The 19947-nt window shown below is 43.5% G+C and overlaps 1 long non-coding RNA gene across 7 annotated transcripts; it reads right to left on the reverse strand.

Moving 5' to 3' along the window:
* Positions 1-16035: 16035 nt before the first annotated feature.
* LOC128656683 (uncharacterized) lies at positions 16036-19924 on the reverse strand. 7 transcript variants are annotated; one of them, XR_008402049.1, is made up of 3 exons: positions 18818-19924; positions 18631-18723; positions 16036-18349 (listed from the first exon to the last, which is right to left on the reverse strand). It is a non-coding gene; the product is annotated as an uncharacterized LOC128656683 (long non-coding RNA). The 7 variants fall into 7 exon arrangements; XR_008402048.1 differs by having other exon boundaries at positions 16041-17883; positions 17977-18723; XR_008402043.1 differs by having other exon boundaries at positions 16044-18536.
* Positions 19925-19947: the final 23 nt, after the last annotated feature.

Raw genomic sequence — 19947 nt, forward strand, 5'->3', positions numbered from 1 at the left:
TGGGCCGCCTGCCCAGCATCCCTGTAGGGCCGGTAGAGAGACTGCGGTCCCATCTCCACCTGCCTGCTGGGGGTCCTCCCAGGACCAGTCTATGAGGCCTGCTGCCTCTGGTATCTCTGGTTGGGGTTGGGGAAGGAGACCGGTTGTCTCTTCCCTCTGCACAGTATACTGCCGCTGGGGAGGGAGGTCGCTGCTCTCCTCTCCCTGTGGAACATGCTGCGGCTGGGGAGAGAGACCAGGTGTCCATACCCTCAAACTCCACAGTTGGCGCTCAAAGGCTCGTGCCGCTTCATTCTCAGTAGCCAATTCCCGGATGAGGCGACTGACTACCTCCTGCGCAGGGTCTGGACCATATCGGACTAGCCGCCTCTTTACCTCTGGAACGAAATCCGCGCCCTCATAGCGACGGATCAGGTTGAGGTGCTCTTCACAGGGTTCTGACCAGTATCTTGTCAGCTCCATGCTGCTGTAGGTAGGGACGCTGCGCAGTGGCTAGCGTTGCCCTCAATAACTTTCCTATGATACCAGTGCTGTTGTGGTGCTGCTCCTTGCGCTAGGACGCCAATCCCACCGCTGCCGCCAAATGTTACGGTTGCCTCCAGGCTGGCTGGAAGTTGGACCGTAGAAAAGGATGCTCCTAGCGCTCACCAAAGGAGCAGCAGCACAGTGGACACTATATAACTGCTGCGTAGCCACCATAAGTAATGCAGACTATATGAACCACCGCTGCTGGGCTGGTATCTCGCAGTCTGCTCTGCGCCCTGGACCTACGACCAGGCTCCAGTAGGCGAACCTCTTCCTTCTGTAGCAATCCCTGTAGCTAAGGGAGTATGAAAAACATAGCAATCCCTGTAGTGATTATAAGCTGTCCCCTACAAACATGAGTCAAAGCTGCAAGTTAGAGGGTCAAAAATAGGTCTGATGTGCTGGAGCACACAGCCTCCTTTTTATTGAGGTTACATGCAAACAGGACACTCTCAGGGGGAGGCATAAAATCCCCCATCACACATTTGATATTAGATAGAGAGACACTCCCTTTGACAGGCCACAACATTTACTTCAGCAGATAACATTACACACAATAAAACAATGCAGTCCACCTTATCAATACTAGTCTGATTAGACAATGGGAAAGTTGATCACTAAACCTAATTAGAGCTAATCCCAGCAGACTTGTATTTAGAATAGGTTTCTTGAAGCTGAACAAAATTTAACTCTTAATGGCACACAATGAAACTGAACCAAGTGGGAGAAAGCCAGGGACAAGTCATTTCACAGGTCTGGGGACATAGTCTTAAAGGGGGCATTGTTCACCAAAGTCACAATATGTCCCCAGACAGTTCCCAAAGGGCCACACACACCCAACAAAAGTCAATATACTCTCAGGGGCACAATCTTCCAGGGGCCATAGTCATGAGGAAGGAGGCTGGCAAATAGGCTTCTCCAAAATCCAGGGAAGCAGGGCAACCTTCCATTTAAAGGGCCAGTCACAAATAGCAGTTTGTAACATGGCTTGATTATTATGTCAGGATATTCACCTGAATTGCTGAATTTCCTAATTCCTGTAGGAAGAAATATTTATCCTTTAGTTGAATCCAACTGTAGTAGAATATAAATTAACTAATAAGGATTTCTATGAGTTTTGTTTAATAGGTGTGTAGAAGATTTATTCCTAAATAATAGGTGGCAACATATGAAATCTTGTTCATAATTAGAAATAAACCTTGCATTGATATATGGTGGAAATCTACACAAGTAAATCTATAGTCAGGAGGATGGCAGCTTATGACAGAGATACTAAGTGTAGGACACCAATATAAAAGATACAGACAGATGCAGCACAATATTAGTAAAGATTGTTAACAAGTTATAGTTTAGGTACCAGGTAATTATTAACATTAGAGAGGAGTATTTAGGTAAGAATTCTTACTATTTAGTGGAAGACCAGATACTCTGTAACAGGAGGAGATCCTTTGGAGTTGAGACAGTCTGTGTGCAGCTCCGGCGTGTGACGTCACAGCTGCAGTGTTACCGAAACCGGAAGTTGGAAACTGTCAGCTCTGAGAGAGCAGGAGTTTCAGGGAGACAGATTGATCCTTAGAAATTACTCTAATGAGATGGTAAGTGAGAGCGGATGCTCACAAGGTGATAGCTGGTGAGAGAGGTGAGGTCTGCACAACAGAGATACCAGAAGATGCAGGAGCTGGATAATTCTGAGCTAGTAGAACAAAATAATCAAGCAACTATTAGACTGTGGGAAGAACCAAGGATCCACACCGAGGATCAAGGTCCAGGACGATCAGGATGAGAACGATGGAAACGAGAAACCAGACGTCTGGCAGATAAATTAGAGGCAGGCTCCCAAGTATCATCTTCAGCTGGGAAACCTTTCCAATGGACCAGATATTGGAGAGTGCCATTCATCCATCTAGAATCCTTAATAGACCCTACTTCATATTCCTGTTCCGTGGACTGAGGTGAGGGGACTGATACAGAGGGGGTTTCCTGCTCCCTTATAGGTCTAAACGGTTTCAAAAGAGAGACATGAAATGTCGGGTGTATCCTGAAGTTTTCCGGTAAGGAAAGCTTAACAGCATTTGGATTGATTATTGACTCAATTTAGTACGGTCCAATAAACAGAGGAGTCAACTTACGTGATGGGTAAGGAAGTCGAAGATTCCTTGTTGACAACCAAACTTTGTCACCTATGGCATAGGAAGGAGAAGGTGAATGTTTGAGGTCATAATAAAACTTTTGATATTCTTTCGTCTGTCTGATATTATTTTCAATAGAAAGAAAGGTGTCCGCAATGGTGTTGACAAATTGGTTGACTAGAGGACTTGAACCATTCTTGAGAGCGTCATAGTGGAAGTGGGGGTGGAATCCATAGTTGATATAAAAAGGAGAATGTTTAGTTGTGGAATGTACAGAGTTATTGTAAGAGAATTCTGCATAAGGAAGTAAAGACGACCAATCATCCTGGTGTTCGTTAGTAAAACAGCGTAGAAATTGTTCTAACCATTGATTGGTTCGTTCCGTCTGTCCGTTCGACTGTGGATGGAATTAGGTACTTAGGCGTTTTTGTATGTTAAGTGCTGTACAGAGTTGGTTCCAGAATCTACTAGTGAATTGGGAGCCTCTATCAGAGGTTATACTGAGAGGAACTCCATGAAGTTTTATGACATGTTGAATCAAATGATGAACTGTTTCATAAGCGGTGGGTAGTTTGGTTGATGGAATAAAATGAGCCATCTTGCTGAACAAATCAACGACAACTATAATAGTAGTATAACTTGATGATTTAGGCAAATCCACTATATAGTCAAGAGCTATATCCGTCCAAGGACGTTTAGGAGTGGGTAGAGGTTGTAACTCACCATATGGTTTTTGGTGTCTGGGTTTTGACACAGTACAAATTCTACAGGATAGGACGTATTCTTTGATGTCCTTGTTAATATTAGGCCACCAAAAGTATCTGCCTATCATTTCGGAGGTCTTTTTTATTCCTGGGTGTCCAGCCAGGGGGTTGTCATGGTTGGTTTTAAGAATTTGAGACCTTAATGTTTTTGGAACATAAACTAATTGTCCATGATAAAGAAGGCCATCATTGGATAGCGATACCTGAGATGATGGTATTTCAGTATCACTTAGTTGGTGTCTTTTAAAGAGTGTTACGGAGTCATCCGTGAGACCTATAATATGTTCAGCTGGTATGATAGTTTGGGGACCTTGAATTTCCGTTGGCTTTTCATAAATTCTAGATAAGGCATCTGCCTTTAGATTTTTGTTACACGGCCTATAAGTGATGACATAGTTAAATCTACTAAAGTAAAGATTGCAGCGCACCTGTCTGGATGTTAAGGTGCGATTGGTTTTCAGGAACTCTAAATTCCTGTGATCTGTATAGATCAATATAGGAATTTCAGTTCCCTCCAATAAGTGTCGCCAGTGTTCAAATGCTGATTTTATCGCCAGGAGTTCTTTTTCACCAATTGCATAATTAAGCTCTGCATTATTCATAACTCTGGAGAAATAGGCAATTGGATGGAGAGGATGCTTTAAGGTTTTATGTTGAGAGAGTACCGCTCCTACAGCATGGTCTGAGGCGTCTACTTCCAAGACAAACTGTTTTGATGGATCAGGGTAGGACAATATGGGAGCTGTTGTGAATTTCTCTTTCAATATATCAAATACCTCCTGAGTTGATTCAGTCCAATGGAATTTAACGTTATTTTTTGTTAGATTAGTGAGAGGTTTTGCTAACTGAGCAAAGTTCTTGATGAACTTTCTGTAAAAGTTTGCAAAACCCATGAAGCGTTGTATTTGTCTCTTGGTAGTGGGTACGGGCCAGTCAAGGATAGTTTTTATCTTAGAATTTTCCATGTTAATACCTTCTGCTGAAATTACATAACCCAAGAATGTGATGGTTTTAGAATTAAATATACACTTTTCAGGCTTAGCGTATAAGTGATGTTGTCTTAATCAGAGAGTACTGTTCTTACATGTTTAATATGATCGGTCTGATTTTGTGAATATATAAGGATATCGTCTAGATAGATGACGACAAATACATCTAATAGGTCTTTAAATATGTCGTTAATTAAATATTGAAACGTTGCTGGAGCATTACAGAGGCGAATGGCATCACGACATACTCATATAAACCATAACGAGTACGGAATTCCGTGAGCCATTCGTCCCCTTTTCTAACTCTAATGAGGTTGTATGCACCTCTCAGATCCAACTTAGTGAAACAAGTAGCTCCCTCTAGACGTTCAATAAGCTCGGGTATAAGTGGAAGGGGGTAGCGATTTTTTACTGTGCGTTTATTTAACTCCCTATAATCCACTATGGGACGGATAGTTCCATCCTTGTTCTTTACGAAGAACATACCAGCCCCCGCAGGAGAGGAGGAGGGTCTGATAAAGCCCTTTCTCAAATTCTCTTCAAGATAACTTTTTAAATAATCAAGTTCAACTTTGGATAAAGGGAAAATGTGCCCACAGGGGATGTCTGCACCTGGAATTAACTCTATCGGGCAGTCATACTTCCTATGTGGGGGAAGATTTTCAGATTCCTTTTTACAGAATACATCCTTGAAATCTGAATACTCTGTAGGTATTTCATTTTCTTGAGTATGTAATATATGATGGCTAGTGTTACAGGTTGTAGTGCAATAAGGTGATGTGAAATGAATAGTAGAATTAGACCAAGATATTACAGGATCATGCAATTGTAACCAGGAGAATCCCAGAACTACTGGATAAAGCGGGGAGTCGATTACATCATAAGAAACATATTCTATGTGTGAGGATTGTATGGTTAACAACAGTGGAATGGTTTGAAAAAGAATTGGACCAGAGGAAATAGGGTTTCCGTCAATAACACAAGCTAAAACAGGATTCTGCTTTATGATTAGTGGAATTTTATTTACAGTGACAAAATGTGAATCAATATAATTAGCGCTTGCTCCAGAATCAATAATCGCTTGACTGGTTCTCCCACTGTAAAACAAGGGGTAAGAGGAAATGAGTGGTTGAAGATTGTTCTGAACTACAACAGTAGGTAATGTCTATGTTCTTACCCTTCCTGTGACGAATCAGAAGAGGACAGTCCTTGACAGTGTGTTGAGCGGCTCCACAGTACAAGCAGAGGTTGTTATTTTTTCTTCTTTGCTTTTCTTGTGGGTTCAAGGGACCTCTTATTACTCCAATGTCCATAGCTTCAGGAGTAGACTGTGGTACTGATCTATTGTAAGAATGTGAGGCTCCAGATGTGATGGGACGTTTTGGAGTGAATTCAACTGAGCCTCGTTCATGCCTTCGTTCACGAAGACGCCTATCTAAGCTAATACTTAGATTAATTAATGCATCTAATGTGTGGGGTAACTCAACTCTAGCTAACTCGTCTTTGAGTGAGTCTGACAAACCTAACCTAAACTGGTTTCTTAAGGATAACTCGTTCCATCCACTATCCTTGGACCACCTCTTAAACTCAGCTATATAGTCCTCCACAGGTTTTTTATGCTGTCTCAGGGCTCTCATTGAATTCTCAGCAGTTAACTGGAGATAAGGATCATAATATAGCTGAGACATGGTTTGAAAGAAGGTGTCCAAGGACTGTAGAATGGGGTCGTTGGTTTCAAAGAAACTGTTAGCCCAACTGCGGTGTTCACCCTTAAGATATGAGATTGTTGTAAGGACTTTTACCTGCTCTGTAGGATAAGTGTGAGGCTTAAAGGGACAGTATACTATAAAATTGTTTTTCCCTTAATGTGTTTCCAATTACTTTTTTACCCGCTGCAGAGTATAAAATGTATGAAATTTGCTTTTTTAAGGCTTATTTGTGTATATGAATTAGCTGATTTTGTGTTTTGAAGCCACAGCCTAATAAAATGGGTTGAGCTTGTAGGTATAATCAAATCTCATTACTTTATCACATTGTATACATATACCTGCTTCTTTATCTTATATCTGTTCATAAACCAATCACCAATACTTGTAGAGAACAATGGAAAATTAACATTTTATTACCTTATCTCTTCTATAACCCCCTGGGAGTGTAATTTCTTCTACTGGCTGTGTTAATACAGCTGGGCCTCGTGGCCAAAAACTTTCAGGATGGGTGGGGACACCACAAGCTAAATAAACTAATACAAATGCCAATATAAGGTTAATGGAAATACTTGTAAACAATTTAAAACACTTCAGCAGGTAAAGTGGAGCGTTGGGAACAAATTAAAGGGGAGAAATTTTTTGAGTAAACTGTCCCTTTAAGAGTAAAGAGCAGATAACAGGCATTTCTGAATTCCCTGAATGTTTTTCTATCCCCTGAAAAGACATCAGGTGGGTTTACATTAGGTTCAATGGTATGGGATACCTTTTGTTTTTCAGCAATCTCTTTAATATAATTTTTTAAAGTGGTGTTCTCTTGCTGGAGTGAGTTTAAGGCTTGAGTAATGTTTTCTACCTTCTGTTAAGGTCTGCACATGAGTAACTAAGTCTACTGGATTCATTATTGTGGCTTGATTATTATGTCAGGAAATTCACCTGAATTGCTGAATTTCCTAATTCCTGTAGGAAGAAATATTTATCCTTTAGTTGAATCCAACTGTAGTAGAATATAAATTAACTAATAAGGATTTCTATGAGTTTTGTTTAATAGGTGTGTAGAAGATTTATTCCTAAATAATAGGTGGCAACATATGAAATCTTGTTCATAATTAGAAATAAACCTTGCATTGATATATGGTGGAAATCTACACAAGTAAATCTATAGTCAGGAGGATGGCAGCTTATGACAGAGATACTAAGTGTAGGACACCAATATAAAAGATACAGACAGATGCAGCACAATATTAGTAAAGATTGTTAACAAGTTATAGTTTAGGTACCAGGTAATTATTAACATTAGAGAGGAGTATTTAGGTAAGAATTCTTACTATTTAGTGGAAGACCAGATACTCTGTAACAGGAGGAGATCCTTTGGAGTTGAGACAGTCTGTGTGCAGCTCCGGCGTGTGACGTCACAGCTGCAGTGTTACCGAAACCGGAAGTTGGAAACTGTCAGCTCTGAGAGAGCAGGAGTTTCAGGGAGACAGATTGATCCTTAGAAATTACTCCAATGAGATGGTAAGTGAGAGCGGATGCTCACAAGGTGATAGCTGGTGAGAGAGGTGAGGTCTGCACAACAGAGATACCAGAAGATGCAGGAGCTGGATAATTCTGAGCTAGTAGAACAAAATAATCAAGCAACTATTAGACTGTGGGAAGAACCTTTATACCTGATGGTAGACACCTCCTATTAAAGGGAATGCAAGGATAAGTGAAAGCATGACACCAATGGAGTGGATCATTCTCTTTACGGGTCATGTCTGTGATAGGTTTGACCAAGGAAGAAAAGTTTTTAATAAACTTTCTATAGTAATTGGCGAACCCCAAAAACCGTTGAATAGACCGAAGACCAACTGGGCGAGGCCACTGCAGAACTGCAGATAACTTGTCAGGATCCATGGAGAACCCTGCAACGGAGATAACATAACCTAGGAAGGTTACTTGAGTCTGATGGAACTCGCTTTTCGCGAGTTTACAAAACAGGCCGTTCTCACGTAGTCTCTGAAGAACCCGTGTAACATCAGAACGATGAGCCTCAAGTGTGGGTGAGTGTATGAGGATGTCTTCTAAATACACCACAACCACACCACTGTTGCAACAAATCTCGTAGGACATCATTAATAAATTCCTAAAAAACAGCAGGAGCATTACATAGGCCAAAGGGCATTACATGATGCTCATAATGCCCGCTCCTGGTGTTAAATGCTGTTTTCCAGTCGTGGCCCTCCTTAATCCTAACGAGATTGTACGCTCCTCTCAAATCAAGTTTAGTAAAGACCGTAGCTCCCTTGAGGCGGTCAAAGAGTTCAGTAATAAGCAGAATAGGGTAAGCATTCTTAATGGTAAGATGATTAAGACCCCTATAATTGATACATGGTCTTAACTCGCCACCCTTTTTCTTCACAAAGAAGAAGCCAGCCCCTGCAGGAGAGCAGGATTTGCGGATGATCCCCCATGACAGAGCATCGGCAACATACTCCTCCATAGCACAATTCTCTGCAACAGACAGAGGGTACACCCGGCCCCGAGGAGGAATGGCTCTGGGTTGCAGGTCTATGGCACAATCATAAGACCGGTGAGGAGGCAACGTACCGGCACGCACCTTGTCAAACATGTCTAGGAACTCTCGGTACTCCTCTGGCAATTGAGAAACCGAAGAAGTGCACAAAACTTTAACTGGTTTCCGAAGACAAGTGGAAATACATTGCAGGGACCACGACAAAATTTCAGACCTGCGCCAGTCGAGACTGGGATTGTGCTTTTGGAGCCAGGGATAACCCAGAACAACCGGAAAATCCAGAGATTTTATCACCTGGAACTGGAGGGTTTCAAAATGGAGAGCCCCAACAACCATGGACAACGGAGCAGTTTCGTGAGTAACGAGTGCAGACTGAAAGGGCCTGCCATCAATGGCCTCAATAGCAAAAGGAACGGACCGAGGCAAAACAGGAATAGAGTGCTTTGATACAAAAGCACTCTCAATGAAATAGCCCGCAGCACCGGAGTCAACAAGAGCCTGAGTGCCTATGGAGGAGTCCACCCAGGAAAGGACAACCGTGACCAAAGGTTTCTCCTTAAGCGGTTCCAGGGACGAGGATAAACCACCAAAGGTTTGCCCCCGAGAGGACCTTAGGTGTGAGCGTTTCCTGGCCGTGTAGGACAAGACTTTAAAAGGTGGCCCTGTAACCCACAATAGAGGCAGAGCCCCTCCCTCCTCCTAAAGGCTCTCTCTGCCGCAGAGAGATGCGTGAATCCCAGCTGCATTGACTCAGCAGTACCTGGTGACTCGGGACCAGGAGGCACGGGAGGAGAGGGAGTCATGGGTGGGAACGAACACATAGGAGACAACGGAACAGGAGGCTTCCGCAAGTGCTCCTTGAAAGAGGGCCTCTCTCTGAGTCTGATGTCAATTAGGATAAAAAAAGACACCAATGCTTAGAGATCCTCTGGTAAATCTCTGGCTGCAACTTCGTCTTTAATCGCATCAGAGAGCCCATGAAAGAAGGCAGCAACAAGGGCTTCATTGTTCCTACCTACCTCTGCGGCAAGCGTACGGAACTCAATGGCATACAGAGCAACAGATCTTGTACCTTGCTGAATGGACATGAGTCGTTTAGCAGCAGAGGAGGAGCGAGCCGGAACATCAAATACTCTTCGAAAGGAGGCCAAAAATTCAGGGTAATTTGAAATCACAGGTTTATTAGTCTCCCACAAGGGATTAGCCCAGGCAAGAGCTATGTCAAAGAGTAACGAGATGAGAAATCCCACTTTAGCTCTGTCAGAGGGAAACGCCTGAGGTAACATCTCAAAGTGAATGCCCACCTGGTTCAAAAACCCTCTGCACTGACTAGGATTGCCTCCATATCGCTGAGGTAGAGGTGCAGAACCGGACATGCTCCTGGTAGGCATAGGTACAGCAGCGGAAACAGGAAATGATGGCAGGTAAAGGTGGATTATTAGCACCATCAGGATTCATGGCCCTTGCGTAATGTCAGGGTGCCAGCAATCAGACTGAGACGAGAAGTGCAAAAATAATCACACCTTTATTAATAGCCTTTATTAATAGCAAAACATAATAAAAAGTCCACAAGTCAAATAACAAGCCAGGAATCAAAACCAGAGCTGGTAGTCATACGAGCCGAGTCAGGAGCCAAAGCGAAAAGTCAGACGAGCCGGAATCAGGGACAGGGAAAACAGCAGAGTCAGGAACAAGCCAGGGATCAGGAACCAGGAAGGAAGTCAGGCAGCCAGGTAATACACAGGAACTCTCACAAGCAGGTCTGAGACAACGCAAAGGCAAAGCATACTGAACAGAGGCCCTTTAAATAATAAGTGATGATATCACAATTCTGAGACTGCATCCTGTCTCACATGGATGATGCACACCAGTCTGGTCATAAAAGGAAGTGCAGGAATTGAGCAGCATCCCCCACAATGCACCATAGTCAGGAAGAGAGGTGAGTAAAATGGCTGCCAGCAGCACATGGCAAACACAACAGGGAAAAAAACCCTGACACCGTCATTCAAACCTCCTTCCAGCCTGCAGCCGTGATCCTGACCACCCACCACAAGAGACAGACCTGCAAATTAAATGGTCCAGACTCTTGCCGCCACCACTATACCCTTAGGAGTAACGCCTGCCTGATGTTCTGAAGGAACAAATCTACTCCTGCCGGTTCTTAATGAACCCCATCCTGCCTATATAAACCCTTATGGGCTGCTAAGATGTTCCCATGCTCAATAATAAAACCCTTGAGGTCCCTAACCTGCTTCCTCAGGTCCCTATTTATCTTTTTCCTGACCTGGAAAGCCGCTTTATGGCACACCATGTGCTTCCACCTCAATCTAGGGATCACATTCGACCACTTGATTTGCACACCTGAAAACCAGAGTTGAAACTGCCGCAGATCCGCCTGCATTGCCCGGATTAAATCTAGAGTAGGGATGGCTCCCACATCATTGCCCCCAGCATGTAATATTAGAATATGGTGTTTTTCACATCTTCCCGCGGCATCCTGTAACAAAGCAGGCAGATCTGCCTAGGACAAACCCCTGCTCCCTAGCCAACGTAACACAGCCCTGTTGTCCTCCTGGCATGGCTGTGGCTCGAATTGCAGCCCAGTGCACGTATGAATGGCCGACGATCCACACCCGAACAGGACCTGGACGTATGCCTAAAACAAAGAAACAAGAGTTAGCTTGCACACTTACTGGACCTGACCACAATTTACCATGGCCAACGCACATTTTGTTTACTCATGCAAGACCAAGTCCCTTGATGCCCCCTTCATTATCAACCTATACTCTTATGCGTACAGAGGCCTGACATAGGATTTGTATCACTGAGATCTCCAACGCCCCAAGGAGCGGATACGATCAGAGGACCAACCCGGCTCTGCCGCCGTCGTTGCCGCCCCCACTCTGAATGAGTGGGGGTGATACGCGACCCATGGAGACCAGCGAATGAAGGTTCCTTTAAGTGACGTCATCCAAGATGGCGTCCCCTGGATTCCAATTGACTGATAGAATTCTATCAGCCAATCAGAATTAAGGTTGAAAAAATCATATTGACTGATGCAATCTTTGTTTTAAGATATTGGCTTGTTCCTCCCATTTTTTAGGGTTGGAACAGTTTTTTCTCACCCTCAGCAGTTGACCTTTTGGAATATTTGCTTTCCAAGTGGCATGATGGCAGCCCAAACTATGAATTCCTTTATATGCACTAATTCTGTCTACTGTATTTTATTTGTTTTAGCTAGTTGCTGCTCTAATTTTAGAATATGGATTGTTTTTTACTTTTAGCTGTGGTTTTATAATGCATTTTATTGTAAATTGTTATTTATTACATTAGAATGTATCCACTATTTTTGTTATTCACTAATTTAAGATATTTACAAAATCTCTGTCATTTTTAAATATAAATTTTAAAGCTCAATATATATTTTAATCTGCTATGTTGACATTTTTGACATTTATGACATAATTTATATCATCCTCAAATCATATCAACTTATGATATTATTAATTATTATGCAGTTTTTTACATTATTGTTCTCACATCATTTGACTCACATTACTATCCGCGCTGGATGTCTTGAAGATGGAGCCGCTCCGCGCCAGATGGATGAAGATAGAAGATGCCATCTGGGTGAAGACTTCTGCCGGCTTGGATGAAGACTTCTGCCGGCTTCGATGAGGACTTCTGCCGCTTTGTTGAGGATGGATGTCGGCTCTTCAGAAACTGTAAGTGGATCTTCAGGGGTTAGTGTTAGGTTTTTTTAAGGGTTTATTTTGTGGGTTTTAATTTTAGAATAGGGTTTTGGCTTTTGAAAAAGAGCTAAATGCCCTTTTAAGGGCAATGCGCATACAAATGCCCTTTTCAGGGCAATGGGGAGCTTAGGTTTTTTAGATTAGGTTTATATTTAGGGGGTTGGTTGTGTGGGTGGTGGGTTTTACTGTTGGGGGGTATTTGTATTTTTTTACAGGTAAAAGAGCTGATTACTTTGGGGCAATGCCCCGCAAAAGGCCCTTTTAAGGGCTATTGGTAGTTTATTGTAGGCTAGGGTTTTTTTTTATTTTGGGGGGGGCTTTTTATTTTCATAGGGCCCTTAGATTAGGTGTAATTAGTTTAAATATTTGATAATTTATTTTTTATTTTTTGTAACTTTTTTATTTTTAATAGTAGATTTAAATTATTTGAGTGGGGTTAGGTGTTTAAATATATAATATATTTAATTTAATTTGTAGTTTAATGTAATTGTAGTATAACAGTTAGGGTAGATTAATTATTAATTTAATATAGTTTAATTTAAATCTAAAGATAATTTTTAATTTATTATAAGATAGGGATGAGTTCATATTTAATGTAAAGTTAAGGGGTTGTTAGGTTTAGGGGTTAATAGGTTAATTTAGTTTATGGTGATGTGGGGGGCTGGCAGTTTAGGGGTTAATAGGTTTAGTAAGTGGTACTGATGTGGGAGGCCAGGGCTTTAGGGGTTAATAACTTTATTTAGTTGCGGTGGGCTCCGGGAGCGGTGGGATAGGGGCTAATACTTTTATGTAGGTGGTGGCGGTGTCGGGGCGGCAGATTAGGGGTTAATAAGTATAATGTAGGTGGCAGCAATGTCGGGGCGGAAGATTAGGGGTTAATAAGTATAATCTAGGTGGCGGTGGTGTAGGGGGCGGCAGATTAGGGTTGTTTAGACTCGGGGTTATGTAAGGGTGTTAGGTGTAAACATAACTTTTATTCTCCCATAGGAATCAATGGGATATCGGGCAGCAGCGAACATACGCTTTCGCTGCTTTTAGACTCCCATTGATTCCTATGGCATCCACCACCTCCAGGGCGGCAGATTGAAAACCAGGTACGCTGGGCCGGAATAGTGGCGAGTGTACCTGTTAGATAATTGATAACTAGCAAAAGTAGTCAGATAGTGACGAATTTGCATTCAGAACATCTGTAATGACGTAAGCATTGATCTGTGTCAGACTGAGACCGGCGGATCGTATGTTACGTCACAAATTTCAACTTTTTACAGTCTGTAGGCTTTGATAAATAAGGCGAATCAAGCTCTCCACAATTACGCTGCAGAATTCCAGCGTATTTGCGGTTGACGGATTGATGAATAGGCCTCTCTATCTCCATTAGCTTACAACAGATACACTTAGCTTTGGTAGAACTGTGTTCGGGCAGCATGGTTTCTACAGTAGCTTCTGAGACAGGATCAGATTGAGACATCTTGCAAAATGTAAAAAAAAAATAACATTTAGACAAAATATTCAATTTACTGATATAGCAGTTTCAGGAATGGGGAAAATGCAAACAGCATAGCCCTCTGAGCACAAAGAAGAGCTATGCTGCCTTCTTTGTGCACACAGACACACTCACATGCACGGACAGACGCACACATGCATGTGTATATACACACACATACACGCATGCATGCATGCACAGACACACACATTCATGCACAGACACATGCATGCATATACACACATGCATGCACGAGTACACACACACATTCATTCATGCATATACACACAGACATACATGCACAAGAGCACACACTTTAAGGCACACACAGACACATGCACTCACAAACACATTCATGCATATACACACACACATACATGCACAAGAGCACACACTTTAAGGCACACACACACACAGACACATGCACTCACAAACACATTCATGCATATACACACACACATACATGCACAAGAGCACACACTTGAAGGCACACACACACAGACACACACATGTCCATGCGCACACACACAGACACACATACTTGCACTCGGCCGCACACACACAGACACATGCACTCAGTTGCACACACACAGACACATGCACTCAGTTGCACACACACAGACACATGCACTCAGCCGAACACACACAGACAAATGCACTCGGCCGCACACACACAGACACATGCACTCAGCTGCACACACACAGACACATGCACTCAGTTGCACACACACAGACACATGCACTCGGCCGCACACACACAGACATATGCACTCGGCCGCACACACACAGACACATGCACTCAGCTGCACACACACAGACACATGCACTCAGTTGCACACACACAGACACATGCACTCAGCCGCACACACACAGACAAATGCACTCGGCCGCACACACACAGACACATGCACTCGGCCGCACACACACAGACACATGCACTCGGCCGCACACACACAGACACATGCACTCGGCCCCACACACACAGACACATGCACTCAGCCGCACACACACAGACAAATGCACTCGGCCGCACACACACAGACACATGCACTCAGCCACACACACACAGACACATGCATGCATATACACACATGCATGCACTAGTACACACACACATGCACTCACACACACACATTCATTCATGCATATACACACAGACATACACATACATGCACAAGAGTACACACTTTAAGGCACACACACACACACACACGGACACACACATGCACTCACAAACACATTCATGCATATACACACACACATACATGCACAAGAGCACACACTTGAAGGCACACACACACACAGACACACATGTCCATGCGCACACACACAGACACACATACTTGCACTCGGCCGCACACACAGGCACATGCACTCAGTTGCACACACACAGACACATGCACTCGGCCGCACACACACAGACAAATCCACTCGGCCGCACACACACAGACACATGCACTCAGCTGCACACACACAGACACATGCACTCAGCTGCACACACACAGACACATGCACTCAGCCGCACACACACAGACACATGCACTCAGCCGCACACACACAGACACATGCACTCAGCCGCACACACACAGACACATGCACTCGGCCGCACACACACAGACACATGCACTCGGCCGCGCACACACAGGCACATGCACTCAGTTGCACACACACAGACACATGCACTCGGCCGCACACACACAGACAAATCCACTCGGCCGCACACACACAGACACATGCACTCAGCCGCACACACACAGACACATGCACTCAGCCGCACACACACAGACACATGCACTCGGCCGCACACACACAGACACATGCACTCGGCCGCGCACACACAGGCACATGCACTCAGTTGCACACACACAGACACATGCACTCGGCCGCACACACACAGACAAATCCACTCGGCCGCACACACACAGACACATGCACTCAGCCGCACACACACAGACACATGCACTCAGCCGCACACACACAGACACATGCACTCAGCCGCACACACACAGACACATGCACTCGGCCGCACACACACAGACACATGCACTCGGCCGCACACACACAGACACATGCACTCAGCCGCACACACACAGACACATGCACTCGGCCGCACACACACAGACAAATCCACTCGGCCGCACACACACAGACACATGCACTCAGCTGCACACACACAGACACATGCACTCAGCTGCACACACACAGACACATGCACTCAGCCGCACACACACAGACACATGCACTCAGCCGCACACACACAGACACATGCACTCAGCCGCACACACAGACACATGCACTCGGCCGCACACACACAGACACATGCACTCGGCCGCACACACACAGACACATGCACTCGGTCACACACACATGCACACCTACACACACTGCTTTAAATATAAGAAATTGATGAATGTTCCAGTACAAGATGATCTCACATCTTGTTATATTGTATCCAGTGAGAAATAATGAGCCTTGCAGTTAAATTGATATTTGAAGATGAGATTTTTATACATAAAATAGTTGTTGTAAACTTGGCCAGTTGCTGAATATAAGGTACACTGGATTAACATGGACACCGTTCTAGATCTACCGTTACACGCCATTAACCATCCTGTCCGCAAACAAATTCTTCATTCTTTTTAGTATCGGACACAGCTTCTCCTGGGGGCTTCCTATTTACTGCTCCTTTATAACTTCCTATCCTGTTTCTCTCCCTTGCTGTTTCCTATCGGGTTACAGTACCACTTTATGAGGGAGATACCCAAATCTATCTTTCCTCTCCTGATATCGCTCCTTCTTTACCATCAATCTCTCTGCAATTTCCTCTTGGATGTCTTATCACTACCTCCAACTCAATCTGTTTAAAATCTCTCTAAAATGGAGCCTGTTCGTATCCCCCTCTAATAGACACCGTAACCTGATATTTCCTTTACCTTTCTCTATACATTGTCCCATGTCCGCTGTCTTGGTGACAATCTGGACACTTACTCCGCATATACAAGTAGAGTTAAGTCAGGAATACTTTATTAGCGTGACATTATTACATGTGTTGCCAAAGTAATATGTATACAAGCGCTTCCTAAATCATGCTGTGCACACCTGGGCAACAATTCTAAAACTGATCCTTTCATTACCCGAGAAACTAAACAAACTACTCATTAAATCCCTCATTTTGTCTTGTGTTAACTTTTAATACCTACGTCTAGATGACCTCCCAAATCCTGCCGCTCCCTTTTCAATGTACCGTGTACACGTCAGTTATACTTATGTACCTAAGTTACTAATGACACCAGCTGCCCCCTCTGTCAGTACTACACCTGTTCTCTATATAATGTACCGTGTACACGTCAGTTATACTCATGTACCTAAGTTACTGATGACACCAGCTGCGCCCTCTGTCAGTACTACACCTGTTCTCTATATAATGTACCGTGTACCCGTCAGTTATACTTATGTACCTAAGTTACTGATGACACCAGCTGCGCCCTCTGTCAGTACTACACCTGTTCTCTATATAATGTACCGTGTACACGTCAGTTATACTCATGTACCTAAGTTACTAATGACACCAGCTGCCCCCTCTGTCAGTACTACACATGTTCTCTATATAATGTACCTTGTACACGTCAGTTATACTCATGTACCTAAGTTACTAATGACACCAGCTGCCCCCTCTGTCAGTACTACACATGTTCTCTATATAATGTACCGTGTACACGTCAGTTATACTCATGTACCTAAGTTACTGATGACACCAGCTGCCCCCCTCTGTCAGTACTACACTTGTTCTCTATATAATGTACCTTGTACACGTCAGTTATACTCATGTACCTAAGTTACTAATGACACCAGCTGCCCCCTCTGTCAGTACTACACCTGTTCTCTATATAATGTACCATGTACACGTCAGTTATACTCATGTACCTAAGTTACTAATGACACCAGCTGCCCCCTCTGTCAGTACTACACTTGTTCTCTATATAATGTACCGTGTACACGTCAGTTATACTCATGTACCTAAGTTACTAATGACACCAGCTGCCCCCTCTGTCAGTACTACACTTGTTCTGTATATAATGTACCATGTACACGTCAGTTATACTCATGTACCTAAGTTACTGATGACACCAGCTGCCCCCTCTGTCAGTACTACACTTGTTCTCTATATAATGTACCATGTACACGTCAGTTATACTCATGTACCTAAGTTACTGATGACACCAGCTGCCCCCCTCTGTCAGTACTACACCTGTTCTCTATATAATGTACTGTGTACACGTCAGTTATACTCATGTACCTAAGTTACTGATGACACCAGCTGCCCCCTCTGTCAGTACTACACTTGTTCTCTATATAATGTACCATGTACACGTCAGTTATACTCATGTACCTAAGTTACTAATGACACCAGCTGCCCCCTCTGTCAGTACTACACATGTTCTCTATATAATGTACCGTGTACACACCAGTTATACTCATGTACCTAAGTTACTAATGACACCAGCTGCCCCCTCTGTCAGTACTACACTTGTTCTCTATATAATGTACCATGTACACGTCAGTTATACTCATGTACCTAAGTTACTAATGACACCAGCTGCCCCCCTCTGTCAGTACTACACTTGTTCTCTATATAATGTACCATGTACACGTCAGTTATACTCATGTACCTAAGTTACTAATGACACCAGCTGCCCCCCTCTGTCAGTACTACACCTGTTCTCTATATAATGTACCGTGTACACGTCAGTTATACTTATGTACCTAAGTTACTAATGACACCAGCTGCCCCCTCTGTCAGTACTACACCTGTTCTCTATATAATGTACCGTGTACACGTCAGTTATACTCATGTACCTAAGTTACTAATGACACCAGCTGCCCCCTCTGTCAGTACTACACCTTGTTCTCTATATAATGTACCTTGTACACGTCAGTTATACTCATGTACCTAAGTTACTAATGACACCAGCTGCCCCCTCTGTCAGTACTACACCTGTTCTCTATATAATGTACCGTGTACACGTCAGTTATACTCATGTACCTAAGTTACTAATGACACCAGCTGCCCCCTCTGTCAGTACTACACCTGTTCTCTATATAATGTACCGTGTACACGTCAGTTATACTCATGTACCTAAGTTACTAATGACACCAGCTGCCCCCTCTGTCAGTACTACACCTGTTCTCTATATAATGTACCGTGTACACGTCAGTTATACTCATGTACCTAAGTTACTAATGACACCAGCTGCCCCCTCTGTCAGTACTACACCTGTTCTCTATATAATGTACCGTGTACACGTCAGTTATACTCATGTACCTAAGTTACTAATGACACCAGCTGCCCCCTCTGTCAGTACTACACCTGTTCTCTATATAATGTACCGTGTACACGTCAGTTATACTCATGTACCTAAGTTACTAATGACACCAGCTGCCCCCTCTGTCAGTACTACACCTGTTCTCTATATAATGTACCGTGTACACGTCAGTTATACTCATGTACCTAAGTTACTAATGACACCAGCTGCCCCCTCTGTCAGTACTACACTTGTTCTCTATATAATGTACCGTGTACACGTCAGTTATACTCATGTACCTAAGTTACTAATGACACCAGCTGCCCCCTCTGTCAGTACTACACCTGTTCTCTATATAATGTACCGTGTACACGTCAGTTATACTCATGTACCTAAGTTACTAATGACACCAGCTGCCCCCTCTGTCAGTACTACACCTGTTCTCTATATAATGTACCGTGTACACGTCAGTTATACTCATGTACCTAAGTTACTAATGACACCAGCTGCCCCCTCTGTCAGTACTACACCTGTTCTCTATATAATGTACCGTGTACACGTCAGTTATACTCATGTACCTAAGTTACTAATGACACCAGCTGCCCCCTCTGTCAGTACTACACCTGTTCTCTATATAATGTACCGTGTACACGTCAGTTATACTCATGTACCTAAGTTACTAATGACACCAGCTGCCCCCTCTGTCAGTACTACACCTGTTCTCTATATAATGTACCGTGTACACGTCAGTTATACTCATGTACCTAAGTTACATTAA

This window comes from Bombina bombina, chromosome 1 (assembly GCF_027579735.1).
Source record: "Bombina bombina isolate aBomBom1 chromosome 1, aBomBom1.pri, whole genome shotgun sequence".
NCBI classification, from domain to species: Eukaryota; Metazoa; Chordata; class Amphibia; order Anura; family Bombinatoridae; genus Bombina; species Bombina bombina.